General features: G+C 43.3%; 1 long non-coding RNA gene across 1 annotated transcript in view; it reads right to left on the bottom strand.

Moving 5' to 3' along the window:
- Positions 1-27895, bottom strand: part of LOC129380102 (uncharacterized) — a 58387-nt gene that overhangs the window by 1698 nt on the left and 28794 nt on the right. The window contains exons 3-4 of the long non-coding RNA XR_011893637.1: positions 12945-13013; positions 200-241 (exon numbers count right to left, since the gene is read on the bottom strand). This is a non-coding gene — a long non-coding RNA (uncharacterized lncRNA). The remainder of the gene's footprint in view (positions 1-199; positions 242-12944; positions 13014-27895) is intronic.

A 27895-nucleotide genomic window follows, 5' to 3' on the forward strand; every position in this document is an offset into this window, starting at 1 on the left:
AAGAGTTGTAGGGTGCTCCGTTGACTCAATAGACTATTGACTTGGCGGCCTTCGAAACCGCCCGTGCAGCAGCTCGAACTTGACCTTTGAGTCAACTGGCTATCGGTTGGAAGGGCTTCCAAACGCCCGTGTGGTACGGGTATAAGTGTTATACGTGGATGAATGCTGCCGTCAAAACGGGGCAGCAGGCTATACTCACCGTTGTATCCAGTGTCTTGCACTGCTTCTTCGGGGCTGGGAGCTAAATATAAATAAAACATATATTTTTTACACGTGCTGCGTGTGAAAAAGTAAACATTTATTGGCTTAAAGATAGCCAAAGAATCACTAGAAAAGGAAAGGTAAATGCATAGCGGAAGCAGGTTAATATCACATAATAATATGGCGTCGGGAAGACCCATCCTTTTAAGAGACGAAGGCATGTAGGGACTGTTAGTTAAAAGCTATTGTTAGTTACAGAAGCTTTGAAATTGGTGACGCCGGGCATATTTCGTACGCAACACAGAAAAGGCAAGGTACATTATTGCCGGAACATGTACCCAGAAGAACGGTTATTTGAAGCAAATTGTCCGTATCGCCATTCAAAGGTTGTTTCTTACGACACTGGCCGCTTGCTAGCAGACCACATCTGGTGCGGGATGATCCTACTCTCTTTAAACCTAAGGGAAAGCGTTGAGACCAGTTGTTGACATAGGAACGTGCTGCTGAGCAAAGCTAGCGCACGAAGAAACCATACGACACGTATGGGGGGGGGAGGGGGTCTTTACATATGAGACACCGCCATCTTGACTCACACACGCTTAAAATACACATTAACATAAATTTTATGCGCGGTATTTCTAAAGCGATTTCTGCACTTCACCACAATTCGTCGAATTACCTAGCACTCTATTCTTTTTGGCATCTGGTGAGCGATGGACCAGATTCACAGTTTGTCTCACCAACCTCAGCGTGTTCTATACATTATTTCAGAATACGTTACACAGGAAACACACATGGCATCCCTTGCGTGCCCTGCAAGGCTCAAAGGAAGAAGTGATCCCTACCATAGAGAAAGACACCTGCACACGAGGCATAAACAAACATTTGATGAACTTCGGACCCTTTACATACCTGCCGCACATCAGTCACTGTACACAGACTATACGGGCCCCCCAAACGACAACATCGATGCCTACTACACTAAGGCAGAACTAAACATAGCATTGTTTCAAAACAATAGGGCGATGGCGCCGGGCCCTGATGGCATCACATCTACTCTTCTCCGTAATGTGACCGATGGAGATAAAGAAACGCTTCTCTCCCACGTAAACGAGCACTGGAATACGGGCGCCCTCCGAGACGAATGCATATTACACATTACCATCAACCCAAAACCAGGGAAAAAAGCTACGCTTTGCAATCTCAGACCCATATCCTTAACATGATGCACAGGCAAAACAATGGAACGGTTTGCATTGAACAGACTAGAAGAACATTTGGATAACACGAAACATTTTCCGCACCAGCTCATAGGCTATCGCAAGAACATTTCCACACAAGACTTATTTCTCATACTACAGAACACGCTTCTGCAGCCGAAGACAGCACAGACCCAAGCTCTTCTCGCAATAGATATAAAAAAAAGACGTTTGATAATGTTACACACGATCACGTAATAAAATCGGTTCACGACAGTGGTTGCAACGCCAACGTGTACAATTACATACGCAGATTCACCAAAGGTAGGACAGCACGCTTCAAGGCAACGCAGTCTCTCTCTTTCTCCACCATTATTTTCCGTCTAACACCTCAAGGATCGATTATATCATCCACCCAATTTAATCTGCAGATGACAGCGCTATCAAGGCCACTATCCACAATCTCCAACCTTCACTACACTTTTACGCCGACGATATTACCCTATGGTGAGAAACCGGATTTCCAGAGGACGTCGAAACGACCCTCCAGGTAGGCGTCGACACCATAGTTGACCACTTATGGAAAACCGCACTTCAACCTTCAGCAGAAAATTTGGAACTTCTCCTCATGAATCGAACACAATACCCAAAAGAAAACAAAGCCCTGATACACCTCTACCTATTAGGCAGATACCAAAGGTTACATCGTGCCGAATACTCGGCTTTATCCTAATTCACAACAATACTAATCCTAACGTTATACAATATAAAGAAACTTCCGAAATCTCACGCACCTAATGCAAAGGATCATTAGCAAAAAACACGGACTGAGAGAAGAACAAGCAACACAGCTTGTGACTTAGGCTTCTGCACATCGCCATTTCTAACACTGATACAAACACAAACTCGAAAACTCGAATCTTCCGGCAACGTCCTTCACAAGGCCGCCCTGTGCCTACCGATATACACCTTAAGTCATCACCTTCAACCCACGGGCCTCTCACACTTTCGCAGAACTAACACAACACAGAGGCAGACAAGTAGCGCGCTTGTCTTGTACGGATCAAGGATGCGACATCCTGAAACGAGCGGGGATCACCCCTATCCAGTTGACACCAGTTAGTCAAAGCCTTCCGCTACCACGCAACATTGCATTTCCACACGTACCAAAAAATATGGCGCCACACCAACATGACGGTCGACGTCAAGCGCAAGCGAACCGTCATCACAAAGACAGGAAATGCATCACGATATACACGGAAGCCACACGCTCTGACATGGGGTCATACATGTATGCGATGTGTAAACCTGGAAAGACAGCACCGATCATCCAAATAGCTGGGCCATTTTCCAACCCTACCAACAAAGCAACTCTGCAAACTCAAGCGATAATACATGCCATACAAGTAGCCTCTCTACTCACTAAGCAATAGTCCAGTAACAAACTATATACCGACTCCAGCAAAGCCACTCGCAACATACAACACCGACTGTTGGAAACACCTCTACGTGATATCCTAATAGAATCCTGTAACCGCAAAGTGAACATTACTGTCAACATGCGTTGAGTGCCTGGTCATGCTGGGATGGAGGGAAATGAGTTGGTTCATCAACGTGCCCGCGAAATTAACCGCCGCGCGCCCTCGATTCCCTGGCCAAATCGAACGACAGTGGAAGACGCTAACACGTACAAAGAGCAAATAGCTGATCACTACAAGAACATCAAGTAAAACCGCACTATTTTGCCCCAACCTCATCCTTAACTCAACGCGGAACAAGGATATGTACTTGGCAAAGTTCAAATGTACACACGTTTCACGCCACTAATGCTCTACAACTTCAGTTCACGTAGCACAGCACACTGCCCCAACTTTCCGGAGATAAGGGCCGATACAGAACAAATTCTGTACTCAGGTAACGCTGTCATTACCTCGCCTTATTTTCCTGACCATTCCCCTCCTTCTTGGAGTGTTTGGCTTCACTCGGGCTTGGCGGATCAACAACGGCCCTAAGCTGAGAAAGCGCTATACTATACTGGGCTTTAGTGTTGGCCTTAAATAAAGTTCTTTCGTCCTCCTCCTCCTTCGGAATACCCTTAGTCGACTTCCTTAACCTTGTAATACACACACACACCGTACGACATAAATAGAAATTGAGTGAACCATTTCTGACCTGGCTAATATTTAATAAAAAGCTAATATTTGGTTCATTGAACTACTTACAACTGAAACTTCCCTCCATCCAAAAACGCAACTCTAAATTTTTATTTCAGTTTCCAATGCTTAAATCAGCAGCTCGAGGCATCAGCCTCAGCGTAGGATGCATGATACAGCGACATAGGTACCGTGCTGTTAATTCATTTAAATACTTAGAACAGCGCATTTCCACCATGTTGTTTAATTTTTTACATAAGTTTGTGCACGCTAAAATTCCAGAAAAAATGTCGCCAAGAGTCAAAAGGAATTGAATAAGTTACTTTATTGCGTTTCTGCAACAGTTTCCGTTACGTTTCTGCGGTGGATGTTTCGTGACGTCTTGCTAAAGAACGTAATCACACGGAACCAGAACCTTGCAAATGTTCAAACAAGTATAGTGCAAAACTAGCAGACAAGAGATACGGTGATTAGAATAATAACTGTATACTGATTCAGCTACCATAGCACGGCCGAAAACCCACCAGCTTCCACTTGTTACAAATTGCACTTTGTGCGCGCAATTGTATTTATGTGTTTTCTCACTTCGTGCAACACTTCTGGCATCCACAGAATGGTTCATCGCAGTAAAAATGCCGCAGCGCAGAATTAGGTGACCGCTCACCTGTGCCGCAGTGATCTCAAGCAGTTTATCCATGAACAGCGTTCAAGTTTAACCTACATTATAGTTCTTCAAATGTCTACACTTAAGACGCTTCGAAAACACCCGCCAGTTTGAATTCTGAGGCTAAACTTGCTCACCTAGAACAGACCATCCAGTAAACGACTTTGTAATGCGCATGAGGGCAACCGTAAATCTTCACGCGCATATTGAAATATATTTCATTGAGTGCGTGTACGCTGTAGGTTATCTTGTTACTCGTCCTTACGTATGCAATGTTACGGTACGTTATTTGGCGAGATGCCAATATTAAGTGCTTCAGTGGTGCTAATGAATAGTGTCCTCTGGTATAGCAGAACCCTCGGCTACTGATTCAGTGAGAATTTTTCTCGGCCAGTCTTCTGCTGTCGTTTACCGCCAGCAAGTTAGCTATGAGGTTCATCGAACGCTGAATCACCCAGATTCATAAAGAATAAGCACCGAACCAGTCCAATATGTGCACTTATTCAGCAGTTCTTGCGTTTTCATGAGCGGCGAAACTAATTAGAACAGAAGATCATGCCTGGTCTACTGGACCAAGTTGTCTTTGACATGTTGGCATCAACACCAAATATCGTAACGCATATTTACGTATTTGTTGCATGACTCTTCCAGTACAGTATAAGCTAAACAACGTCAAATCACGCAACCTTAACGCTATGAAAAACACCTTCATTGAACGCGCGCAAGTGTCCATGCGCTCTTCTATGGCTGTATGGTAAGTGTAGCGAAGGGAATTGCAATCTTTTGATGAAACTGAGAATTTGCCATTTTGTGTTTTCCTGGAGATTTTTTCCTGATGTATAGTTGCAGAGCAGCGATATTTTTCTATATGTCGTACGCTGCGGGGCAAAGTTTCCTATCATCCCATCAACCATTAGCTCTACTGCCAGCGAAGCCAGCTACACCCCGATAGCTTAATCGATCAGGCAGCAGATGGCGCCTGAAACACCGATAACTTGCTTTTCTATGGCAGCGCTCGCTGTTCGCCATTCGTTGCATTCTCATCATTTCACTCCCACAAATACTTACAAGCAGCGTTTTCATCACAGTCATCGCTACTTGCTAGAAATCCTCTGAAGGCGGCAACGTGCCTGCAACCACACCAGCTTAGAAGCGCGGCAAAGCACCACATGCGTCCTTTGTGCCACGAAACAACTGCTGATGCTCTTGAAACTTCATAAAATGAATCAGTGAAAACAAATGTAAAACATTGTGTGTGTGTGTATGTGTGTGTGTGTGTGTGTGTGTGTGTGTGTGTGTGTGTGTGTGTGTGTGTGTGTGTGTGTGTGTGCGTGTGTGTGTGTGTGCGTGTGTGTGTGTGTGTGTGTGTGTGTGTGTGTGTGCGTGCGTGCGTGCGTGCGTGCGTGCGTGCGGACGTGCGTGCGCGTATTTATGTGTGACAGCGCTAACGTTCGCGAATTCCATTCTGCGCTTAAATTCGGACATCTTATCGTGGCTCCAAGTTAACCAACCAAAAATTGGAGGGCCGGTTGGCTTGGAGCCCATGCAAAAACAACAAATGAGGCAGTGCAGGGATCAGTGTGTCGGGCCTCCTTTAAAATCCGAAACGTGCAGAACAAAGGTTATTTGGAGGAAGCCCCACGAAAGTGAATAAAAAAGAAGTGCGTGGCTAAAGTGCACAAGTATCTGTACTTGAAAAGCTCGCAAATAGAAGGGAGGTAGAGGTCAAGAAAGTTGGTAGCCAGGTACAGGGTAAGTGAAAGTGTAATTAGACAACCAGGAGTCATCAAAAGGAAAGCTAAAGAGGAAAAACGATCAATCAGATTCAAAGAATGCAACCAAATCAGACCATCGAGATTTACAAGAATAACAAGAACGAAATTAGAAGGGAAAATCTGTACGATAAGACCAAGGGATGCGCCTTTCTATTTGAGGCTCAGTCTTCTTGCCCGTAGACAACAACATACCAAAGCAATTATTCGCAAAAGGATGAGGCATCTGAAACAAAATTCTGCAGCCCACTCCAGATGGCGTGAGGGGGTATCCAATCAGTGAAAACCGCAGATAACCTACACCTTCCATAAGCACTTGGATTTCAAATGGACAGAAGAATCAACCAATTAGCAGTCGAGGTAAGCTGGTGTTGGCGTATCACAGTGGAAATGCCGTGTAGTTATCACTGCATTTCAGCTGGGGTGCGATTTTGTAGCGGCGCCTTTACCCGGTGCTAATGCCTTTCGGTCTTTTCGTGTTCGTGAGGGGTCAAGACACGCTCCGCTTCGGGCGGAGCGTCGAACAAGGCCACCATCGCGAACACGAAAATCACCGAATGGCATTAGCATCGGAAAAAGGCATCGCTACGAAGTCGCTATCCTAGGAACGTATTTTGCGACGCTCACTTTGGCGATAGAATCGCCTTCGCGTGATATAGCGCCCGTCCAGCCAATCAGCACATCCTATTTTACTGAACTAGCTAGTCAGCGCGCGCCTTACGGCGATACAATCGCCGAAAGTCATCGCCGCTCAATACGCCCCTTCTAAACCGTCTTCGAAGTGACGCCATACACTGTTGCAGATTACTGAATGTTGCGGAGCTCTGTTCCTTGTGACGGTAACGAACTTGCCTTGTCCGTCATGCGCTCGCTATGGTTGCTTAGTGGCTATGGTGTTCGGCTGCTAAGCACGCGGTCGCAGACCGAATCCCAGCCACCGCTGCTGCATCTCGATGGGGGCGAAATGCGAAAACATCCGTGCACTTAGATTTAGGTGCATCTTAAAGAACCCTAGGTGGTCCAAATTTCCGGGGTCCCGTACGACGGCGTGCCTCATAATCAGACGGTGGTTTTGGCAGGTAAAGCCCCATAATATTATTTTTGTCTGTAAGAAGTTTTGTTTCCAAGTTGTAGAAGGAAATATATATAGAGCTCCTAACGCTGGTTTGTTCCGTTAACACGTTAAAATTCGGCCTATGAAGAGCAGCACAAATTTTGCACTGACGAAAAGCCCTTAATCAGTTCTTCGAAAAGGTGAGGTGGAGTTGAAATTTGTTTTACGTATAAGTATGTAGGTGCTGTATGCGAGCGTAACTCGCACAGGGCGTAAGCTTATACCACGAAATGAGTAATGAAAATTTGCTCTTCTGAAGGGATGTAACATAAAATGGAATAAACATTGGTAGTCGAATAACTAAACTTTCTGTCTTTACTTGCCCGTATGGATACGAATATGAGGATATGTACGGAAACTTGTGTTCAGCTGTATATTGTTTGCAATGAAAATCAACGGCCTATTTCGCCACTAGAACTGTACATGTGTTTCTGTGATATACAACTATTTCTTAAAGGGGAGCTGAGAGGCTTTCCAGAAAAAATGAGCGAACATCTGTACATAATGGTTTTCAACCCTCCGAATTCGAATATCGTATCGAAATTGAGCGAAAGAAAGCGCAAATATATTTTATTTCGGCGAAAAGTGCAGCTGCGGACACGCCCAGCTCGCGCGTCTCGTTTCCGCCTGTGATTGGTCGGGCGTCTCGTGACGTCACCACTAGTAACCGACCGCTGCCGCTACACATGAAGCGCGGTACCAGGTAGTTTGGTGCCGTTTTTCCGAGACGGTAATGGAAAATTTAGAGAGACTGCGTTTGTCTGAGGAGTTCGGCGTTACTCCCTACATGTACGAGCCGATTGCGAAGAGCCGGCCTCTCGAAGAAGCAAACGATGCTGATGCGAGCAGTGCTTTCGACGCGAACGAAAGCAAAGTCTTGGGATCTCCTCGTGTTGGAAATGCTCTTTGGTGAGTATGTTTTTTGCAAAGCGATCTAGTGATCTCGCCGACCTTTCGCCGATCTAGTGAGCTCGTATCCGGTCAAACAACTGTAGTGTTGCGTTCCTGCATGCCTCCTCGTGGAACGTAAGCGGGGATGCGATCGTCGGCATTTGTGCGCTGTCCAAAGCTGTCGGCAATCTACAAAGACGGTTTGAACGCGTGAAAAGCTTCCCGGTTCATGCAGTACGTGTAGTGACCTTCATCTGTTGACTACCACGGTGACTACCACTCACGTTGATTACCACTCACACTGACTACCACGCACGTTGACGGCCACTCTACATACACGCAGACGCACCAACAAAGGAATGCAGGGTCGATCGAAGCAGATTGCGATGGCATGCACGCAGAAACAAGCGCGGTCAGGCACGGTCGCGGACGCTGCGAAGGAAGGAAACACTAGAGTTGACGTCACAACCCCGCGGTTTCCGGTCTCCGCTCGCATCGTCAGCGTCAGCAGCAGCGCGCGGCATTCGACGGGGGGCGGAGCTACAGCGCAATTTCAACCGACGATTACGTCGCTCCTAATTGAAAAAAAACCCCCAAATTTTACCTACATGGTTTATAAGGTTCCCGCATCGGTATATGAGCGTCTTATTGAATTCGACAGACTGTTCAGCTTCCCTTTACCGTGTTCGATTATCTGTTATTAGCTGTATGATCTATGATAGGAGTGGAAGCTTGTAGCATGCCGAATATCAATTTGCGCTCGTGATGGTCGTATTCGTAAATTAAATGAAATAGCGCAATTCTTTGGTTACACGTATAAACCAGCAACGCGAAGCATATACAGCTAATTATGGCCTTAAATGAAACACAGCAACTTATTACAGCGCTCAGAATACATGTAGCGCTGCGTACGGTGCTCTTTGTTTTCTGGAATACGCTCAGAAGCCAAGTTCTTGCTCTTCTCAAAGAACAGCAGGGCAGAAGCTGATAAGCTTGGGGATGCTATTCCTAAGATTAAGACTGTGTTGCTCACAGCTGAGCACTTGAGAATGCTTGAGCCGGAAAAATGAACAGAAATCTGCCTATGGAAGTGCACGCGGCAGTGTTCTTTTATTGTGTGTGTGAACCGCGTCCGCTGCACTGGGAACTGTATTTTATTCTGCTATGTGTTTTTTTTTAATTTGTTGTACTTGCCAAAACGTCTTCCAGTTTGGTGCTTCTATTCCTAAGATTAAGACTGTGTTGCCACTTGAGAATGCTTGAGCCGGAAAAATGAACAGAAATCTGCGTATGGAAGTGCACGCGGCAGTGTTCATATTTTTTTGTGTGTGCGTGCGTGCGTGCGTGTGTGTGTGTGTGTGTGTGTGTGTGTGTGTGTGTGTGTGTGTGTGTGTGTGTGTGTGTGTGTGTGTGTGTGTGTGTGTGTGTGTGTGTGTGTGTGTTTTCGTACTTGCCAAAACGTCTTGAAGCTTCTTAGAATAATTTCGTCGATCGTCTTTAATAAGGTACACTTCCTCACATATTTATTCCCACCCTATTTGCTTGAAGGCTGTGCAAGTTCGGCTCACTGTTTCTTCGGGATTGCTTAAGCTACCGGCATCCCATCGAAGTCTCGCTTATCATTTCTACGGGAGTTTTCTTTCATCTGGAGCGCCGAATATCATCGGAGGGATATTCTCACTCATTAACTGCACATGCCCACTCGGAATGTGCACGACGTGCTCTACGAATTGCTCCTGGAAATGCCGCGCATGCGCGACTAATGTGGCTGAAACATTTTCTGTACACGGCGCAGTGCAAGCTCACGTTTGTGGGAATGTCCTAGGTCTCGTGGTGGCAAAATGAGTGGCATTTTAGGCAATGGCTTGCATCTTTCTAGCCGAACTTACGATTTGACGCAAATTATGTTGGTGCTCCTCCGGTTAGTTTTCTTTTGTGCTGGAAGACTGTCACGCTGTCTCGACGCCTGAAAAGCTTCGCATAAACCAACATCACCCGTGTATTCGCCTCAATCCTTCAATTGCTAAATAAATTCTAGGAACTCGGAAAACTACCCTGATTGCGAGCGCAGCGCACCGTGTGGTGAGCATGTCAACCAACAATTTGCGGTAAAATTGTGAAAAACGAAAGTAACTTCTTTATTGGGCCACCATGTACCCACAAAAGCAAGTTACACAAAACACGGCAATAGCCGCATACTCGGTCGGGGATCGTCGAAAATCTTATCAGCGGGTCAAGCACGTCAGCTTTTATAATTGAGCCACCGAACGTTCCAGAGTAACCGCTGGTGCCCGCGTGTCTTCCAGAAACTTCTACACCACTCGCGTCGCGCATACATGCAATCAGATTACCCAAGGTTGGGCGACAACAGACAGCGGATGGAGCCATCGATAACATTCCAGAAGCTTCCCATATATGCAGGCGCGTCCTTAGCTGAGCGGTAACATTTGTTATATGGTGAAGTGCGCTCATCCGCAAAAGATAAACAAGTTCACGTGTCAATATAAATGAACGCTTTTGAAAATAACTCATTGCAGTTTCGTGCGCTCTCTAAAAATGGTGCTACCATTTTCTTCCGGGTGTTACAGTGAAAAGCAATTATTTTAAATATAACAAGCGAGCAATAACATCAGTATCAGTAGCAGACGACCAGCCATTCGTGTCAGGCCTCTTACAGCAGCACCGCTGCTGCTGTCATGACGCCTAGAAGCAGCCAAATTCGCCGGCTGCCACACCTACCGCTCTAGCCAACGTGTTCACGCCTATGGCTAGAATCCCAACTGCTACTAATTTAAGAGGCCCTAGTTCACGGTTGCCGGCTCTTCCAGGAAACCTGCTGGGATGTCGCTGTTACTATGCCCTCAACTACACCAGCGAGCAAGGTTTTACATTCTGCTACTGAAAAAAATTTCGTGATACAGCTTCGCTGTCTTTGATATGCGAGTTCCTCCGATTGGCACACATCTACGAGCGTCGTGTTGTAATCTGAGATGCATTCCGCTAAGTCATTGGTCGGCATCCAAATGTGTGCACTAAATGTTAAACTCAGGGCTAGATAGTGACAAAGCAGTTTTTCGATTATTTTTACTCTTCGGTTCAGCATTCCCTTCAACAACGAGGTAATGCTTTCGAAATTACGTTAATTTTTAAAAGACCACATTGGCAAAGTTCTTGGAGGAAATGCCTTTAAACAGTAAGTACGACTTAACATTGAGCATCTCTCTCCATGAACAGTAAGTACGACCTAACATTGAGCAACTCTCTCCAATAAAAAAAATACATTTTTAGGTTATGATACAAGCAACCTGCGGCTTGCTGCTCCGTGTGGCATGCTTTCTGCACCTTGAACGTTAGGTGTACCCCGCGAAGTTACCGATTCGTGCTGTAATACTAGGTCTATGAAGATATGACCGTATGAGTAAATTAGATGCCTCATTATTAGGTTTTATTGAAAAATTGAAGATTCCCATAGAAATAAATTGCGGCCATTCGAAAAATTTTAGCTTCTGCTATCGAATTAAAAGCCATATAAGAATATTAGAGGAAATAATAGAGCAAACAATCAAAAGGTGAAAAAAGAAACTTTGCTGTTTAAGACGCCTTTTTTTACATGCAGAACTAACCGAGGAAAAACCGAAACACTCTTAGCTCTTGAACGTAGGCACGTAAAAATATGATCCGTATCTTTACACATTAACCGAGGTATGTGAAAAAGAATGCAGCCCATCTAAAACTCCAAGTGCGGCTTTATTGAAATAGAACTCTGGTATTTCAGCTAGGCTTACTTCTTCCTAACAAAAACCAAGAACACCAAACAACACCTAAGTATTCAACATCATGCGCCATTTAGTAATCAAACCTTTCTGCGTTGGTTCCCGCCAACACGTTGTCGCTTGCACTTCAATTGAAATGCCACAAATGCTCTAAAGGATCGATTTTATATGTTTGTGGATGCACTTCTTGCGGTAGTTGTTCTGATCGACATCATATATTTATGTAACTTAGTTTCCGCAGTTGGTTCAGAAGAAAACAGTGGTAAGATAGACAATGGAGCAAACTGACACGTTGTAGCTTGCACTTCAATAAAAATGCCACAAATGCTCTAAAGGATCGATTTTATATGTTTGTGGATGCACTTTTTGCGGTAGTTGTTCTGATAGAGAGCATATATTTATGTAACTTAGTTTCCGCAGTTGGTTCAGAAGAAAACAGTGGTAAGTGAGACACTGGAGCAAACTGGGATTCGCATCTATGGTCTTCCACTGCTCACTCCAATAATTGTAATGCACCCCACATTCCGTGGGACGATATTCTAAAGTAGTTCACATCTAATTCTCCAATCATTCGCGAACTGAAGCACAGAAGTGTTTGATTGATATTTTATCTTAACGCCCTTTTTTGTATTTGAAACTTTTAGGTTTTTCCTGTTAGTTCTTGGGAGCAGCGTAACATTCATCTTTTGAAAGGTGGAGGAATGGATCTTCGAACCGCAATAAGTGGCTACTAGCAATTCATCTACCGGCTGCCGCTGGCCTTTCATTTCTTGCCAGTTTACTTTGCCCGCTAAATAAACATAGGCATGAAACAAAGATACGTTCGCGAAAAAAGAAAATAATCACTAAGAATAGCGAAACCACCGACGGAATATGTCCCTAATTCACCTAATTTGTGCAAACTCCCCATCAAATCACGGCTTCATCGCCCCTTTATGCGTGCCACTACTTCCAAATAATCCGATTGCCGTACCATTCCCCACAACATTATTAAAATTTTCCGAACCACGTGTTCATTGCATGTAAAATAATATGGCCAGTGAAGTAGAGAAATAAATAGCTGTACGACGGGAATGTGCACTACAAGAAGGCGTTATCTCCACGTGATGGCTACTATCATCAAGTACTTTGCAAGAGGCGATTTAATAGCAGTAATAACTTATTAACTCTCACTTACCCAGATCCAACATTATATCAATTTTGTGTTCGATGTGCGGGTCGAACTTCTGCTCTTTGGCCACTGCACCTAGTGAAACATAAATGAAAAGACACCACATATGGGATAAATAAATAAATAAATAAATAAATAAATATATATATATATATATATATATATATATATATATATATATATGTAAGGAATAACTAACAACAACAACAATAACTAACAACAAAGTCGCCTTTATACCTTTCCAGTCATTCATCTGAAAGAACGCACGAAATTGTGTAACAGAACCCTAACTGAACCCAATACCTTCATTTCAAATTGCACCGCTGATATCTGTAAATTCAGTGGAAGGTAGGTTAATGGTTTGTGTGAGAATCACCGTGTGAACAATATTAGTTCAGTTTTATATATTGCCAACATATCATATGCAGAAGATATCATATAAGTCATATGATACGATACGGTGACATGGTCTAAACCAATCATATACGCAAAATATTGCGAGGCTGAATATTTATTCGTAGTTGCATGCGAAGTAATGAAAATCGGCAAATAGAGAATGCTTCATTACTTCTTGGCTTCAACTCAATATCGACAGAAGCACGATAAAAAGAAATATATGGGCGCCATAACGTAAAACTATTCCAAACTTTTCTATTCCAATTCTGCTATCAGCCCTCCGCGATTGGTCAAAAACTTTTTCGACCACCCCCCACTTCACCTGTCTGTCACGCGACGTCACGAAAACCGCAATACCTCCCCATCTGATATGATGTGTACACACTGATTATGCATGATTTGACAGAAAAAAGAAAAACAGTTATTTCTGATTCGAACCCTCTTCGCCATTAGCCCTCGGCTATTGGTAAAAAGTTCACGGGCTGCACCCACTTCACCTGCCTGTCACGCGACGTCACAAAACCGCACGAACTCACCGCGTCAAAGTGACGTGTACGCGATAAAGATGCATTAATATGCCGAACAAAACTGAATTTTTTTCGGAATAGCCGCAGGCTGCCCCGTTCCGAAAGGAATAAAAGATAGCTGCCGCCCATCGCTGAGACGCTGGCTACTCGCACCTGCCGAAGAGCATGGGTGTATTTGCGCATAATAAAGCTTCTTGCGTGACGGTGTAACGTTTTCAAGCACTTTCGGCACGTTTACTACCTCATTCTGCCAACTCTTCGTTGCTGAGGGTGAGTTTTAGCGTCATTTTTAAGCTTCCGTTGCATGCCACCGCGATTTTCGACCAGCCACCACAAGCTAAGTAAGGGAAAGCCGACCAATCGCAGACGCCGGCGCCACCCTCTTCATCCGGTTATCGATTTTCAGTGCACTGGCTCTGCCCCAGTGAATCCTTCTCCACTTGAGCGTTCTCCTCGCCTCTTGTCAGCCAATTAGACACGACAAGCAGCTCAGTGTAGGCAATGTTATTCGTTTTTCAAGCAAGCAAAAGTGACCTCCTATAAACGAGGAGAGAGTTTGATTGGTCTGTTCAGACAACCCTGTGGGTGACCGCCCAGTGCTTGCGTCGGTGGTTACGCAAATTTGACGTCAGGAAATTGGAATAGAAACATATTGGAATAGTTTTACGTTATAGGGCCCATATATATAAGGCAACTAATCTGAATTGTTTAATTACCTAAAGCATCACTCTAGTTTGGCACCCAAGCAATGCATGTTTATTCAAGTAACCCAGTTACCGAATATGACAGAATATTGCTATGAGTTTTCTGCTTAAATTTCAAGAGTCGCCGTTGGAGTGATACGTGGCGCTATGCAGCTTGTAGCAGGCGACGTGACGTGCTGCGGGTACAAGAGCCAGGTTGCTAAGGCCAGCTGAGAATATTGGTCCCTCAATGAGGGTGCTATGTCCCCACGCAGCCAGGTTTGGAGGTCACGTTTTCTGCTGCATTTCGGAGTGGCGGCCAAATTGTTCAAGGAAGCGGCAATACGGAAACATTTGCTTTGCGACACATATTCACGCTTCCTGCTGCCGGCTCTCACCTTAACCCTGAGTTTGTAATAATGTGCAGTCCCGGTTCACGAGTTAACTCTATTCCTGTGGCGTACTTGTAGAATTTGAAGCGCAGCTTTGTTGCGATGAAATAGGACCAGAATATTTCCTGCTTCTTACGGTGGGGTATGAAACCAAAACCTCCTTCATGGCTTTGGGAACAACCTACTGTATAAGCTGTCAGATACGGGGTCTTCATCATCGCGAGATGACAGCAGAGCTCGTCCTTTAGGAAGTTGCTGAAGGTTCGTTTGTGTTTGACTACGATCACTTTCGCAGATACTATCATTTAGGCGAGATTTCGCATGACTCGGCACCGCATGCGCTGCCGTGTACTGCGACAAGCGTTTCTGGCGCTCTGCCAAGCTCGCTATCTGTGATGAGTTCCAGGAACACACTTCGCTGCCTACTTCAACAAGTTACTTAAAATCTCGTGGAAGTTACAGTCGTATCTCTAACAGAGATACCGCCTTGTGTGCATAATAACTGAGACTACTGAAGCGTGAATGGCGACGATGACGTACTGCTTTCGTTAAGAAAGCTAATTTTAAAAAAATCTTCCCATCCGTAAGAGGTAATTTTACCACATGTCTTCGGGAACGGTAGGACATGCTCTATTTCTTTATAAATCAGGGACCCTTTACATATTACCCCACTTTTGTTTACTTATTTTATGCCCGCGAGAATTAGGTGCGTATTAGGTTCGGCGGCGTGTTAGAATAGTACAAATATGGTGTGCTTAGGTGCGTGACGCCGCGCGTTTTTATTTCGTGCACAAACATCTTCTGCCATATTTCTTGGAGTCCTGCATAGTGTAATTTTCTGACCCCTCAATATCACTGCTTCTGCTTTGCCTTGCGCTAAGTTGCAGGCTAAACAAGTTCTGACTAAACGGGCACCTTCACATGTGATCTCTTAAACGTTTATTTGCGCGTATTTGTTTTCATCTTTCATTTTGTGGTCCTTATGGCATTCCTTGTGTTTTTTTTTAGGAAAATCAGAAGGCGATTCAACATCTAGTTGAATTCAATGAAAAATTTGCCTTCCTCCGCCATTTGGAAGTCCAGTCCTAATGGTGTTAGGAGCAGTGCGCGAATGGCTTCAGTAAAAGTACAGAGGAGAAAGAGCGCTGTTTCTTCTTTGTACTTTTGGTACAGCCGTTCATGCGCTATCTAAAGGAACGCTATGAACTATTACGAACTCGTTCAAGTATCCAGCCTTGGGAGTGAGAGTGCCATACCTTGACTATATAATTTATTCTGCGGCTAGCGGCGTTTCCAACGATAGCTTTCGACTCTTTGACCAGAAGCAGCGACAGGAGTGGTATACCATCAAAACAACAACGGTTAGTGAAGGTGTGCCACACATCCCGATAATACTTTTCGACCGAAAGCAGCCCCGACAACCCATTTACGGGGCACTGAAACTGCAGTGGCGAAACCCCGTCTGTACCTCACGGGCCCTCACGCTTGGAATAGAATACGCCGTTGTAGGTGAAGACATACCTCCGTGCCACAATGTAAACAAATTTTATTGGTTCTACGGCGAATAATCTGCTAATGCGTGACCCAACGCTTTTTCGTAGACAAAGAACAGTCATTTCCGTTGAACGAACAGCCGTAAAAGAGAGACCGTTGTACAAAATACGAGTGCTTTCGTATCCATAAGGCGGAAGGCAGCATGCTAAATCTGTACTGCAACCGTTGAAGTACAGGTGCTTCTCGTATTCAGAAAACGGAACACAATGTATGCTGAATACATACAATAACCGTTAAAGTACAAGCGCTTCGCATATTCAGAAAACGTGACTGTATGCCGACTCTGTAATATACCCGTTAAAGTACAGGTGCTTCCCGTATTTTGTGTTACAGACCATATTTATTTTTAGAGGATGTACTATCGGGGACAAAATTGCCCAGGGCTCGCTAGCACTGACCGAATTTTATTGGTGCGCTATCTGCTGGGTACAGCTTAGCTAACATCTGCGTTCGGAATGTGGATACGTGACCCACTGTTTTCAGCGGTCTTGAACGCAGTGATGCAATTTGGTCGACGCTCGCACTTCCAGGGTACTTTTGTCCACGAGAGTAAATATCCTTTATTGCAAATGTTATGAAGGCAGCTCATAGCCGAAGCGGCAGGTCACCATTTAGAAAATTGTCTTGCCAACACACTGACATAGCTGAAAAGATAAAACACTGTGTACTTAGCGACATGAATGCACTGCATAGCATATATACGTAATGTTGCCATATTTCAGTCGTCAAGTTCTTTAGATAACAGAAGACACATTATTTTCTTGAATCACTCGTTTTGCACTCTTTTCTGGTGACAGTTGTTCTCAACCCCAAACGCCTCTCAAAGATAAACTTGCCGCTGTTAGGAGAAATAAATAATATTCGTGAATTTCCATCCTAAAGAAAGCGGCAGAAAAGGATAGTCAAAGAACACAACAAAGCAGTAAATTATGTTTTAGAATAACATGTACATAGACCAACATTGTTCGAACAAGGGATGTTGCTGTAGCCGACATTTCAAGAAAGGTGCTTGTCATAAGGGTAGCAACTGTTTTTCTAGGCAGCGTTTTTTATGCATAGCTCACTTGGCCCCACCCTGATTGCGGGAGGAGAAGCTGGTGAATATAATAGGTCAAGAGAAGCCGAAGTGATAAAATGAGGAGTTTTTTTTCGAAATGAGCCAAATCCACAAACCGAAACTGGGTCAGATAAAACGGTAATGACAAGAAAAACTAGGCAACTTTGTCATAGAAAAACCGTTGCAACGAAATGGGTCAAATAACGCCAGGCGAATGTGTTCGCAGATCGTATTTCGTATCGAAATTGAGCCAGATCCAGCTGTTGCATGGATCAAAATGAGCCAAATCCATTTGCCCAATAGGAGAGCGCTTTTGGCATGACGTCATTTAGCCATCGCTGCCTCCTTGTCAGTTCCCGCCAAGGAGTTGGTTCCCGCCTGACAGCTCAGAGTGTTTCGTTCGTGTTTTCGCGAGTTCTTCGCTTTTCTGATATCGTTGTTCATGGATTCGGATGGCAATGAAGAGATCGGCGAAAGATCTATCCCTAGACGTCGACGGCGAAGTGAAAAAAAGCCGCATCACCACCCTAAAAGCAAGAATGCGCCGTTGCCAAAATGTATACACGCGAAAAAGACTCTCAGGTGTGCGCTTGTGACAGAAGCATCCACTAAACGTTTCAAGGAGAAGTTTTACGAACTGTGTAGCGTGGAACAAAAGGCGTTCGTTTTGATGTACTGCACGCCAACAGCCGTAAAACGTAGGGGAGGAAAAGAAGCGGAACCTCGTCGGAGCCTTGCTGTTGTTTACAAGGTACGGATAGAAAATGGCCAAGAGATTCGTGTTTGTCGCGATATGTTTTGCGCAGTGCTTGATATTAGTCACAGCACAGTTACTCGCTATATAAAGCACAAGCATGAAAAAGGTGAAGTGAAAGCCGACAATCGTGGAGGTGACCAGAAGATCAAGCGCTACGGTCGAAAGCGATCAGCTGTTGTGGGTTTCATTAAGCGACTTCGGGCAAGAGAGTCGCACTACAACCGGAAGAAGACAAAAAAGTTATACCTTCCAAGTGAGCTGAAGAGCATCCGAAACCTGTGGCAGATTTATAACCAACAAGCACCCGAAGATGTGAGGGTGAAGTATGGCTTCTTTCACCACATTTTTCGAGCGACGTTCAATCTTTCGTTCAGAACACCGAGGACAGACGTTTGCTCTGTGTGCCTGAAAAATGCGTATGAGATGAAAACTTGTGGAGATGTTTCACAGAAGCAGCGTGTCATAACAGAGCAACGTGTACACAAGTTGAAGTATAAGGCTTTTTATTCCCTGCTGCGTGAGAAGAGGGAAGACTTGAAAACATTCTCATTTGATTGCCAACAAAATCAAGTGCTCCCCAAAGTTCCGGACCAGGAAGCCTACTACAGCCGCCAGCTCTATCAGTACCACCTCTGCGTGGTGGAAAACCAGGCAGATGGATCAATGCCCAAAGAGGCCATCCATTCCTACACATGGAGCGAAGATGAAAGCTCCAAAGGAAGCAACCAAGTAGCCAGTGCGGTACATAATACACTTCGAAGCGCTAACTTCGAAGGAATTAGAGAGGTGCGGTTAGTAGCCGATGGCTGTGCTGGACAAAACAAGAACAGTACTGTGCTTTGCATGCTTCTTTGGTGGCTCCAGAATGAGGCTCCAGCAGGTGTCTCAGTAGTTTCCCTTGTGTTTCCTGTCACAGGACACAGTTTTTTACCCCCAGACAGGGTATTTGGCAGAATTGAAAAAGATGTTAGACGACACGAAGAAATCCTGAATCCACAAAGCTACCAAAGGATTTTTTTTCAAATCACGGCACTGTGTTAGAGCTTGGAAAACATTGGCATGCGTACGACTGGAAGGCCTACTGCACGGCGGTGATGAAGTCGACATCCAGCTTGCCGTTCAAGATAACCGAAACGAAGGTCTTCTACATTCAAAGAAATGCAGCTGGTAGGAGTCCTCAAATTAGAGCAGAGCCTCACTATAAAGTTTCTGTGTCAAATTTCGTGTCAGTGCTAAAAAGGGGAAGGTCCCTTGCACAAGCACCCATAAGATGTGCACTGTACGCACACCACGTCAACGAAATGAAAGTCAGAGATGTGACCAGCCTTCTTGTGAAGCATTTCGGAAATTCCTGGCAAGACAATGAAGAGCTTGCGTACTTTGTTAGTGTCTTCAGGCGCGCCCAAGGAAATGATCCTGCGGAAGAATTAGAAGAGAGCTGCTTATGCTGCCAAGAAGACGCACCTGCTCTTCAAGTATAGTTCTATTGTTCTTGAAGCACAGCAAAGCCCTGCTGCCAATGTTATTATAGCTTTTCTGTCATTATTACATGATGCCATTCTGGAAAGCCAATTTTAACAAAGTTTTCATAACAATACCGCCTAAAATCCAGTGTTTCAATTCAATACGAGCCAAATCCAGAGTTCTCACCCTAATATTGGGCATATCTGCCGCATAATTTTTCATTACTTGTGGTCGTAAACTTGCCCTAGCCGACATGTAAAGCATATCATATAATAGCTTTGCTAGCGTTGCATTTAGGTCCGGTAACAAATTTTTGCTTTTTTCTCAACTTTTGTTTACGTGGATTTGACCCATTTGGAAAAAAAACTCCTCAAATAAAGACAGGAATGGTGTGCTTAGCAGTGGTGATCGTGATGGAGCGGGCAGGGGCACTCCTGTGAGTTCTTGCAAGGAGTAGTGGTGACCAAAACATAACTTTATACTCATGTAAGTAGTAACTAATCCAGTAGATCTAGCCTTCCCAGAAGTCAAAATAGGAATGAAGATAAACAGTTTGCACATTTGGAAAATGCAATGAAGTATTAGGAAAATAAATTTTCAATAAAGCTGCATCTGGTTAAGATGAATGAATATGGTAAATGAAGGAACATTACGAGTCCACATTTTGTTGAAAGCTGATATCGAAAAAAATATTTTGACCAAAGGTTAAAAAATAAGGACATCAAAATTAACTGGCTATGACCACAAATCAGTAAAGAACAGCCTGTGAAAAAATAGGATGGGCAATATGATATCCAGGTGCAAGACTGCTAAATGTTGAGCACAGTTTATGTGTAGGTAATGGCTTCAAGTTACTGTCTTCCTCTGCAACCTTTTTCTTACTTGAACGCGGAAATGGGTCACTTTTTAAACAAGTCTAAGTTCAAATGCTGTTCAAAGCTTCAGCAGTACTATAATGGAAGAATATGTTATGGGTGCTTCTGCTGGGTGGGCGTTAATTCAGCAGCAATATCCACAGGTATAAGCTCAAAATTTGATGCTCTTAATGGACCTTAATTCCTGGCAAACCATTAGCTGGTCTTTCTTCAATGCAGATGCCTATACATAATACATGGTGGCAGGAGCGCCTGCAAACAAAATTATACTTGTTGCCACAACCAAAGTAAAGTTTGGTAACAGTGAGTGAAAGAAACAACCAGCATTTCACAATACTGATTCAAGTCATCCGGAACAGTTGCTTCAATTATTCTATCCCCCACCCTTTCATACACACAATAATTAAACACCAAACCGACTCTTATGATGTCGATAATGCTGCTATAGCACTAGGAATCAAGCGAGGAGAATTAGGGGATCAGAGAGCACAATTTTTTTTAGAACATCAAATGTGCTTCGCATCAATGCTACATTCCAACTAACAAAGGAGCAGCCGGCTTGTGAGATGATGACCGATGCATTGAAAGCTCATGACATTCTGTGCAGTAGAACGTTGTCGATAAGGTGTTAAGCTCACAAATGCATTCTTTCATACAAAATGACATCCTGCAGTCAAACCTTGTGCAGACGTGCCAAGCTTAGAGTTTGAAAAAACCACAGTCGAAGGCAAAGCGTGGTAAATTTGTTGAACATTACTAAAAATTATTCGATTATTTATTATGTTTGCTGTTCGCTAAAAATTCACACTGTTCCCTACCGGTACTTTAAACAGGCAATCTGCTTTAACAGTTATAGCAACAATGATCTGTGGCGCAGACATGGACAAATGCTTATGATGTTTATGCAAGAGTATACTCTACAAATTACACCTCACTTCGCATTGAAATCTGGTTGAGGAGGAGGAGGAGAAAATTTTATTTTCTCTTGGAGGATGCATATTTTAGAGTTCAAGAAACTAGTGTATCCTAACCATTGATGTGGCCTATGCCTGTGCACTAGCAGTTATATATGATATGGTAGTTGCAATTCTAGTTCCACAAGCTGTAGTTGCTGCAAGCTGCATCCAGCTTACCGGTACACAGCTCTAATATATTTAGGGCAAGTTAAAACTCTAATGAATTTATCTCATATGACACAACTGAAATGCTATTCTCTGCAAATAAGTGAAGTGGTATGTGCTGTCGCATACAACGAAACACCTTTGAAGAACCTGAATCGCCAACTGCTCCGTGATGAGGTGAAGAGTGTTCTGTGTAAACTAGTGCACATGCATAGCCTAAAGCTGTGGAGAGTGCATTTAGTTTCGGTTATTACTGTTTCTAACTGAAACTGCATACAATAAGAACCTCTATGCAGTTTTGCGAAACACAACTACCTCCTGTTTTTGTTGCATAAGGGTTACGACACTTTAAGGCCATACCATGTACACTGTGATCTTCATTCCCAAACAAACAAAGCGAATGGCACCAACCTAAGTGTTATGTGCCTTCTGCCTCAAATTTGCTGTAAAAATTATTAGTTCGGGATTTTGCAGTCAGAAGAGAAACTGACTTCTGAAGCAATGTAAAGTATTAGGTACTGTGATCTCAGTGCTTTCACGGTTGTTTAAGCATTATTGGGTCTTATAGTAAAAAAATGAGGAATAATTAAACATGTATATTTAATGCCGCAACCCTCATGAGGTATTTAGTATTCTGAATTATAAAGTATTCCAAATTATCTCGGAAGACAAATTTTATTCCACTGAAAGAATTGCATATGCCAATGATAATTGTATTTGGTGTATCTTTATTTTTATTTATTTCAGTTGGAATGTGTTGACATCGTCAGTGATATCGCTTGAAATGTTTTAGATAGACGGTATTGCCAGCTTAGGCAAATTCGTAATCGCATATAACTTTTTGGATCATATCAAGAACTTGCTTAGCAGGAGTATATCTTTAACATTTGCAAAGTTCGAGGTTCTTGAATGCATCTCTAAGCCTGGGGTGCATGTTGTCCTCAGATTTCATCAGCAAGTTTCCTGAAACCACTACAAGGTTTCTTATGATGAATATATATTTGCTTGTACGGGAGAAACAGTGAATTTATACAGGGGAATTATGTAGCACAACACTGATGTCAGCAAGAAGCACTGTATCAGGAAGCAGTGTCGCTCGACACGCATAGACTATCACACACAATAATAATTGGGATGACTTAAAATTCTGGCTGTCGAATGAAATATCTCTCCTAATCTATATCTCAACTCTCTGAAAACTAAATCTACTACCACCACTACCTTCACCAGAAATGTTCATAATCATTACCTTCTCTACGCTAAATCATTCTGGCCGATATTCACGCCTTCATAAGCTGCTTTTTTCACTGCTGATTCCCTACGGCAAAGAGATGTCCATATGAAGGCCATACCGCCTACTTATTTCCCGTTTTTCTTATAAACTATAAGGGAAAAACTTCACACCTAAACTGCATTGAGCTTGAGGAAGTTCTGTTTGAAGCTGTTGATTCTCGTTCCCTTTGCCATCTTTGACCCACCTGGTCAGCTGAGTAGGTAGAAAAACTGCAGCACAAAGGTGGTGGCGCCTAATTAGACCTGTGCCCCAGAAGACCTTTTGACGGTCCCTAGAGCAACAACTGCTTGTGGTCTTGGCTTCTGCAGTGAACTGCTATGGCATCTTAATGTTTCTTGAGGCCAATGGCCTCAAGAGACCTGTTGCATCCTCAAGAGACCTTATGCATCCTGTTGAGACCTTGTCTCAACAGGATGCATAAGAAAGAATTATTTTTTGAGCTAAGTCTTTTTCTTAAAAGAACCCGTTTAAGTGGTATTCATAGCTTTGCGACACAAAATTGCCGCGTGATTGGCCGTTCAAGGCACTTTACGTGTATTCGTCGGCCTCTTTCTTGGAAAACATTTTTATGTAGCACATAATCAGAAACAGAAAGCTACATCGGGACGTTTTCATGTTGCTCTACAGTTCTCTCATTGATACTTTTCGTCCAATTATTATATTTGATAATAATACTAACTAACTAAGAGTAATTACGGAATAAGGCTGAATACAAAAAATAATCGGTGTATCTCCGGGCGACGGCAAACAACATTACCTTGGTTCTGTCTAGCTACGTGGCATTTACATGTTTCTCTATATCTTGGTGAACGATAGTTTGGACAACCTGTAGATCAAAAAATAATATTACAATTTTCGCCGCCATGTTCTGCGTGTTATTAGTGGCTATGGTTGCTTCAAGTGATTTTTTTCACTAAGGTGCAAGCAGTTATGAACTTACATGTTTTGCAGCAAGGATGCAATCTAGGAAATCGAGCAATAAAGTCATGTTGTGTTCACTATTCAGATGTTTAACTAAAAATCTGTAGAAAAAGAAAACAGCACACCACAGCTAATAAACGATGCAAAATCTGAAAATCTCACCTGAACAAAAAGAAACACTTTTTGAACACGCAGCAGGAAGCTACCAGCTTATGTGGAGTACACCTCTGCTGCACAACCCAAGTGAAGAAGTTACCCCGATTCTTGCGCACCATAGGAACGTAACAATCAACAACATTCAGCACAATATTAACACCACTAAATAAATCGGGCTTTGAAGATTCTCAATCTGAAATCCTCAACAACTTGTTCTGGCGTTTAATGTGTTGAGCTCATCCTGTATTCTCAAAAAGCGGCTCTTAGAGAGCAAGCTCGCAGTCACAATTTCTCCAAAAGCAACATCCGCTTGAGTCTCAAGATAGGGTTGGCCCGCAGAATAAGTGGGTAACACATGGCAAACATCAGGAACAATCTTACATGTTAACCAGTGGGGTCACTCCTGCAGCCATGAAAACATGTGATGAAGACAGATGATATATTGAAGCTGGTTTCGTGAACTGTTTCATGCTTCCAAGGCTTCTTCCCCAGTTGTGAAAGCTGTCTCCACTACCCAAAAAAGCGATAAAAATAAAAAAAGAACTTCAACGTGCTAACAACATGTTGCCCATTTGCAAGAAACCAGCAGTCTTGTTGGCCTCGTGGAAATCGACTATGCAACAGTACTTGTCAAATGCAATGCGTTCAGAACCCTTGGCCTTTGTTTTCCCCTTTGGAAACAGTTGACCATGTGTTCAATTGCCGTCGATAAAGGGGACACAAAACACAGTGTACCACTGATCTCTAATATGTTTTGCTGAATGCCGCTTGCCGCGCCGGACGCAGGTGAAGCCAATGGAACTGTGGTGCCGTGCAGCGGCTTGTCCTGAAGGCAGGGCATATGGTGCTCTAACTAGTGCGCGTAAACAGATAACATTGTTTTTATTTAGATAATAAAATTTTTCTTCATGGTTTCTTAAATTTTAGAAGCTGTCTCTACATGTCTGGTAAGCACATTTACGACAATTGTATCCCATATACGATAGTGCTTTCTTACAAAAAGTGTTTTCTCGTTTACCAGTGTTTCCAGTGTGCGCCACTTATGCAGCGACGCTGTGGGCGCTGCAGTGGAAAAACTCTGGACATCTTTTCAAAACACTTCTCTGGCCTGCTTTGGCAGTTTCCGGTAAAACAGGCAGGTATCTTGGAGGAATAAATACCACACACCTGTGCCGACGAAGTGCTGCCGCAAAGTGCTGAAGTGCCAATTTCTGGGACAAGGTTGGCTTCAGTCGAGGGCACTCGATGTGCTATCTAAACCCAGTAGTAGCGATCGGGGCTGTGGACCCTTTTATACTGGCTTTCCTTTATGGTGGGGAACCTTGGCAACACTTTTTCGAACCAGTAAGACGTGCAGAGAAAGTCACATCACTGTGCATTGATTTTACGGCTTTATTTTTAAAAGCGAACTGCTTACACATTCCATAAAATCATTAAAAAATACAGTTGGCACATTTTTATTGCTGCTGGTAGACGTGTGAAGCATGTAACCAGCCCCCTGAAAGAATGCAACAATAGAAGAATACACTGAAAATCTACACAACAATGTAAATTTACGTGATGCTGTATGAGAATGCAGTATGGTTACTGTATGCTCCAGCCCTGTGTCAAGTAAAATGTAATTGTGAAGTGTTTATGGTGTCCTGCAACTTACTCTGAGTCATCAACCTGTGCAATCTTCCAAGTTTACACATTATTGGCTTTTGATTGCCCATGTGATTCCATTCCTACTTACACATGTAGTAATCCCACTGCATTAGTAAAAGTGAGTTATAAAAAAAAATGGCGTGATAATTTTCCACATTTCCTCAGGGCATGAGCAGTGGCCAAAAACACATGGTTCAAGCTACACAAATATTCAGTTTTCACTCAGCCAGTTCAGCAAATAATAAACAGGTACGCTGTGCATATCTGCTTTAGCAATGCAATAAATATGTCTAATTGAGACTGCACTGAGGCTCCAGCTTGGTACTGTTTGACAGTACGGTATTCCTTTTCTGCTATACAAAAGTGTTTAGGTACTAGTATCTTAATTGCTATAAAATGTAACTTTGAGCACTTGTCTTTTGCACGTAAATGATGCGACTGGCAATCTAACATAACGGGAGGACTATGCGTCTCTTAGAAAAAGAACATATATATTACCATTATAATGTGATGCCACAATGAAACAGAAAGCAACGCATGGAAGTGGACGGCGTTTCCATGCCAGCAAGGTTATTGGACAGGCAGTATGCTGAAGTACCCGCGACGAAGTCAAAAGAGGCAAAGCCGTGTTTCCTCGTGTGTTTGAACACGACTCCACATGCGGTAGCAATTCCAGAATTGCTGTCAAGTGGTTTACCTAGCCGCAGTTTGAAGTGCCAGAAAATATAGAGAGATAAAGTTGCATTGTAGTCCTGTCGCGAACAAGAACGTGGCGTGAAGTGCATTCTGAGGCCAGAAAGTATTGAAAAAAAATCTTGCATTATACTCATGCAAATTGCTAAGCTGCATGACATGCTTCACATGATAATTTTCATGATGCAACCGTGTACACGGTTTTATACACAAAGTCAAATACATTTAGTGGAAATACCACACGACGGTGGTACGCAATACAGTGATCTCCCACAGTCTAAAAGGTATTGCGTTAATGTTACAACAAAGGTTGACATTATTCAATCAGAGCCCTGTAAATTTGAGCATGCAGGTGCACCACTTGGTTAAACAATAGCGATGTAATGTCTATCTATACAAGCATCGCCCATGCATTTCTGCCATTGTCCAAAACAAATAGAATTTCCTAATTATGTCTGCCTCATAGAAGAGTAGAACTAACGCACAAATTTTATGCAGTCACCCTAACAGTAACACCTCATTTGAACTTCACAACATATAGACCTCTGTTTTGCCAGCCTCCTACGATGCTGAACCTTGCTGCATGCTCTAACGGAGAAATTATAGCGGAGTAACTTAACTCTGAAGCTATTCAGGACTGCAGCATTGTAGAACACATCTACAAATTTTCCATTTCAGGTGTAACAGCCTAATTATTTTCTTGCAAAAATCAGCAAGCGCAAATTAAAATTAGTTCTCCTTGTTTTGCATTTTGCCTGCTAGACCACAGTCGAATGACAGCAATATATTAACACATTCGCATACTGCCACAGCTGTACTCTGTCGTATGTGCTGCTATAATGAACAGTATTTGTCCACCAGCACTTCAATGTGACTAACAGTGATCACCTACACAGCTAAATAGATGGTCATCATTCAGGTAGCAAAATGCTGAGAGAATAGAAATCCACCCACATTGAGAGCAACAATACTGCGATAACTTGAGAGAGATGGGCCCATTGCAGGCAGCGAACCTCTTCTCAGCTCCAGCAAGATAACAGCACCTAGCCTTCCAGTAAAAGAAAATGATTCATTATTACTTATAAATTACCTTGTTCCTGCTGAATATCAATACAATCTGACTTGCATGCAGATCTACTCTCAGATTTAGTAAGACAACTGAATTATTCGTTAGATACAGTTTATGATGACAGCATCCGCTTCTCTTGTATGTCCAAACTGATACAACATATACAACTTTATTACTGACACGAATACCTTGACTGCCCAGACATCATTCGAAAAAAAACGTCTTGTCGCAGCGCAAGCAGTTGCACCAAGGAGACACACAACAGAGCAGCCAGAGCGAAGAATATTTTGGGTCATTACAATAAAAACGAGCATGCAAGCAAGAAATTAACGATCACACGAAGTCAGCCAC

The sequence above is a fragment of the Dermacentor andersoni genome, chromosome 4 (assembly GCF_023375885.2).
Source record: "Dermacentor andersoni chromosome 4, qqDerAnde1_hic_scaffold, whole genome shotgun sequence".
NCBI lineage: Eukaryota > Metazoa > Arthropoda > Arachnida > Ixodida > Ixodidae > Dermacentor > Dermacentor andersoni.